Source organism: Morone saxatilis, unplaced genomic scaffold (genome assembly GCF_004916995.1).
Source record: "Morone saxatilis isolate NCDOM2014 unplaced genomic scaffold, NCSU_SB_2.0 Contig17, whole genome shotgun sequence".
NCBI classification, from domain to species: domain Eukaryota; kingdom Metazoa; phylum Chordata; class Actinopteri; family Moronidae; genus Morone; species Morone saxatilis.
The window spans coordinates 25,521,768-25,527,506 of NW_023339729.1; positions in this window are offsets into that span (position 1 = coordinate 25,521,768).

The following is a 5,739-nucleotide window of genomic DNA, read 5'->3' on the forward strand; positions in this document are numbered from 1 at the left end:
AAAGCACATATTTTTCCTTTATAGTAAAATTTCAGTCGAGTCAAAGGAAATGACCTACACACGGTAAAATCCGATAACTAAGTTCACCTCAAACTTTCTGAGGAAAAGAGATTAATTTAAACCATTTAAGTTTATTAACTCAAACAATTTAAGCATGAAAGATATTTTATTTGAGTACAAGTATATATTATACTCATATGCAGCATTTCTCAATTTTTTTGAATAAGAAGTAAGACGAACCTAAATCAATCAGACGTACGATAAATACTATTTATAATTAATATCAAAGTGTTAGCCAATTAATGTGAATAACATCAAATCTTTACACTTCATCATTAAGAAATATTTGGGCATTGTGATGATTTATTAACGGAAATAAGAACAAAAACTGAAGCATTGTAGCACAGTAGCAGGTCAACTTTATGTGTGCACTAAAACAACTGAGTTATAACTTCAACAAATCACTTTATAGTTATGTTTAATTCATGGGAAGGGAGGATTAAGTTATGTTAACTTACACTCTGCAGTTAGTCTGGAGCCACTGCTGTTTTACAATGCAGATACTGAAGTCTAAAACCAATGTTTCCACTAACTGTCTTCCTCTCGTCTTATATTTTTGGTTAAATTGTCACCACCTTGTGTCAGGAACCGAGCTGAAACACACTGGCAGCTTCTCTGGGGCTGGACTGAAAAAGAAATCTTTCTAAAAGAAAGAAAAATAAGCGGCAGCAGCTTCTCAGAGTCAATCAGCTTAATGGAGGTGATTATGTTCTTAATGAGATGAAACCTCTTAGGAAGAGCTGTTTTACTACTGTACACACATCAGATATAAACAGTGAACGAGGAAGTATTCAGATCATTTACTTTAGTAAAAGTACAAATACCACACTGTAAAGTTGAAATAAAGGATCAAGTTAACATTCAGGATGATCTACTGGTGGAAACTGAATATAATACTACTGAAGTATACATGTTTTACATATAAAACACCAGTCAGTCAGAAATTAGTCAATAATAAAGCCATTCATTGTATAGTAACATCCATAAAAAGGGAGTTTTATTTACAGACTGAGCTCGGGAAGCTGCAAAACGATCCTGCAGAAGGAGAAGCATAAAAAAAAAGAAGCTAAATAAGGAAATTGCTGCAAAATGAGTTGTTACACCAGAAGAGTTTGAAGCTGCCAGGCGGAGCGATGCTGCACAAAAGCACTTCTTGAAACATCCACAGACGCCCCACGAGAGCAGTAACAGGCCAATAAATGAAAGCAGCCGTGTTTATATGCACCTGAAAGATCTGCTGGATGTTATAAAAGTGCAACAACAAGGATCAGTTTCTACCGCGGGGAAAGAGAAACCTGTGCTCCCTTGGTGTCATTCTGGTTCAATTAAACTAAGGTCTGGTTTTGGTAGTTTTGTCCGTCATTTCTATCCATTATGGTTAATAGCTGAGATCTGGAAACATGAACAAGAATCCAAAACTGTACAACTATTCACTTATTAACACCAAAAAGAACCTACTAAAACTACTAAAAAGAGACATGAAACAACAAAAAGGAGACGTAAAATTATTGAAAGGAGACTTTAAATTATTAAAAAGTTACACAAAAAGAGAAGCAAAACTACTATAAGAGGCATACAACAACTAAAAAAGCTGTAAAATAACTAAAAAGAGAAGTTGAACCACTGAAAAGAAAAGAGATGCAAAACAACTAAATGACATATATTACTAAGAAGAGACATACAATTACAAAAAGAGACAACAAAAATGACCTAAAATCACTAAAAAGGTCTTTAAAGGTCCAGTGTGTAACAGGAGGATCTATTGTCAGAAATATAATATAATATTCATAGGTATGTTTTCATTAGTGTTTAATCGCCTGGACCTTGAAGTACAAGTACAGTCAGCGTAGAAACATGGTGGTTGAACATGGTGGACTCCACAGAAGTCTGTAGATAAAAATTCTAAAGTAACGAAACACAATGCTTCGTATTTTCAGGTGATTATACGAAATATGAAAACATACCTATGAGTATTATATTCTATTTCTGACGATAGATCCTCTTCAGTGTCACACACTGGACCTTTAAGTACAGTACTTGTGTAAACTTTCCAGCTCTGGTATCCAGGCCTCCTCCAGTGGCTGCACACTGCCTTACTGTCAGTGGCTTGCAGATCACAGTGGGTACTGCAGTTTGCACCCCGGAGGCTCTCTGGCACTTCTAAGCAGACAGTGATAGATTGGTGAGATTGGAGAGCAGCATATCTGACACTGCTCTCTGATCCACCGCCCTGAAAGCGCCCAGACCTTTTTCTAACGAGCCTCGGCCAGCTTCACCGGATCGCATTTCAAAGACAGACAATGTCCACTGGGGAAAAAGAGCCATTTAGCTCGCTGCCACTGTAATGCAAAAAGCAGGTAGCTGCCTCTTTCCTTCCTGACAGATCTGCCACGGATTCCTCCCAAATTCAGTGTTTTCTTTAGAGCAGCAGGGTATTCTATTTGGACGCGCAGGCCGTGAAATATGGTGCGTATCTACGTTTTGGCTGCGAGCCAGGCAGAGGGTCGGCATGCCGGCCCAACGGATGGTGATGAATCGCTCACATTTCACCTCAGAGCTGCACTCTGCTAGAAGACAGTAAATGGTGGACGAATGTTCATATATGTGGTAGAACAAAAGGCTGTTTTCTTCTGTTTATATACTCACATTATTGAATGTTTTAACTCCCCACCACCTCTTTATTAAAGTGCAGGGGAACTGCTGAGGAGGTGCCCCACCTTGTCCCTGGTGGATTATGTTGATTCAGGCGGCATTGGGAGGGACGGCTGGTCACCTTATTCCTCCTCACAACCAAGATCGCAACTGAATCCGACCACCATTCCCTAATAAACAGCCCCCCCCTCCTTAAGCTGTTTAGGAAGGGATCAATCCCGCAGTGGGCCACCTCTTATAAGGGTCTGGGTGCAACTCAAAGCTGGATTCACATCAGTTTCAATAAACATAAACAGGGTTCCCTAATTTTCCAGTTATAGAAACTTTATATTTATAATTGACCAAATATCCTGAAAATAATCTGTGCTGCATTTTATATTTTAGCCCCTCACTCAGATCACCTATAAAACCCAGCAGACCTGGACCTGCTGACCTGTTCTAGACCTCCTGGATGACATATTGGAACAAGCTGCAACCTCTGTGGCTGGAAATGAAGCCAACATCGAAGTAACAAAAGCTGCATTTCTTCTAACGGCCACTAGAGGCTGGCTCCAGCAGTCAGTCAGTCTCCATAAGGCTCCATATTACAACTTTACAGCAGAAATAAACATGTTTGCCTAATTCCGTATCAGCCGGGAGGGCAACGGCCAGAGTCGACCACACTGAGCTTCACAAAAATAAATATACAGTCTATGATTGCAACTGATTTTTTATATTTTAAGGTAGGTTTTAAGTCTTTGACTGGACGTGACTCCAGACTAACATGTTACACCTTTACTGTCTAGCTCTCTGCATAAAGGACACTTCCCTCACTGTCACTGTTCGTTGGAGGTAAATCATGAGTGAAACTGAGGAGTCAGTGGGATACAGGCAGATGGAGGAAGACACACTGCTTCAGCAAATTGATTTCCGTCACTTGAAGTTTTTTTGTTCAGAATTAGCATTTTTCTGCTTCCCTCCCCCTCTAACATCCTGTACTACAGAGCTGTAACTCTGTTTATTATCCTATAACATTCTCATTAAATGCAATAAGAAATGAACTCCAGTCGCCTCCTCCGTCATCAGGACTCTCACTCACTTTGCGTGTGTTTTTTTCCCAAAGAGCGTGCATCTAATTTTGAGCTTGTTTTCAGCAGCAGCATCCCTGCGTTCACATTACAGTGTGTATATACTGTCGGCCCAGCGGGACGCAACGCGCTAATCCTTCCTTTGGGGAAACGGTGGAGGAGGAGGAGGAGGAGGAGGAGAGCTGCTGCTGACAGCTTCACAAACAACCCCTGCTGCTGCTGTCGTCTGCTGGATGGACCCGGCCTGCAGCTGCACTCTCAACACACACACACACACACACACACACACGTGTCTATTTGATGTCTAATGTGTCGGAGACTTACTGCTCTGCATCTCTGATGTTTAGTCATGATGATTGTAAGTGTGTAACGCATCATTAGACCACAGCAACACAACCCTCAAACCCTGTCTTCATCATTTAGGTCCTGCCCAGGAGTATATTCCAGCTCCACACACACACACACACACACAGGTTCAGAAATCCCCAGTTGGGGGTTGGGGAAAGGAGTTATTTAGAATCTATTTTTTTAAAATTGGGTTTTGGAGTTCTCAAGTTTTTAATAGTGAAGCTCTGGGTAAATGACCACAAAAACAACAAAGCCCATTCAAGGAGGAGAATTGGGCTGTTTTCTGTTAAGTTATTCCTGATGGTTCCACATTCCCCCCTTGAAGTCCCAAATGAAAAATAACCTTCCTTTTTTGTTCCAACAGGGGGCGCCCAAAGAATCAACACAGAAAATTTTAAGTTTCCCCTTTTTTTTTAAGTAAAAGTCTTCATACACATGGTATTTTAAATACTGCCTTATAATAATTAATAATAAAATAATAATAACATGGGTTTAACAAGTTATAAAATCCATCAATTTAAAAACAATAGAAAAAAAAAACACAAAAAATTTTTCAAGTAAAATAACTTTCGAATCAATAAAAAAATCTAAAGTAAAATCCAGGGATTGGGCTTCTCCTGACTCAGCCCCCCGATCTTGATTTTTTTGCCTTTCCCCCCCAAAAAGTTGGGCCCTTGGAAGCAGAACCACTGAAAAACTCTGCCCCGAAGGATCTCGAGTCTGAAGAAAACAGGCAGGGGGAGGAAGACCCACGTAAGAGCCTTTAAGTAAATCAGTAAAATCTTAAAATCAATTTTGTTAAAAAATCTGGGGAGCCAAGTAAACGGGGAGGGCCCCTGGGGTAAAAACTGGAAGTGAATGTGATTCATATTTTCTTTGGTTTTCTAAGTTAAAAGCCTGGCCGGCTTTTGAGTTCCCTGGTACAGTTTTCCTGGGAAGTGGATCCAATTTAGGATTGTTTGGTTTTCAAAGGGCCAAGGTAAAAAAAGGCCTGTTGCCAGCAGCACCAGGCGAGGAAGAAGAAGGAAGGTGTTGGGTAAAAATTGGTCCCTTTTTTGATTAGTTTAAAAAAGGGATTTGGAATTTTTTGGAAATTAATTTCCTAAAGATGAAATAAAAAACAAATGATTGCAACGAGGACCCCTTTTTTGCTGGGTGTGCTGTTCAAAACCTAAAGCTCAGTATTATCAGTTAAATGTATGAAAGTACTCGTTAGGTTACACAACAAAATGCTCTGTCAGTGTTTTTATATGTTATATCAGCAGTTTTTTCATTAATGTTAAGGTTTATTGACATTTTTCCAGCCTGTAGCTACAAAGCTATCAATGCACTGCGTCTCTTCCCACCCAGAATGCAGATCTACCATAAACGTTACATTCCCATAAGCAGAGGGAGAGTCTGTGTCTGTGGGATTACAGTGATGCAGCTTTGAGTGTGATATATGTCTTTATGATCCAGTTATATTGTTTGTGTTTGAGTCCTCAGGCAAACCTCAGGCCATTCCTCTTCTGAGATATCCTCCTGTAAATCTAACCTCCGTTTGTCTTCTGAGGATTCAGGCGACCTGTCTGCTTTATAAAGTAACTGTGAGGATGAGAGAGAGAGAGAGAGA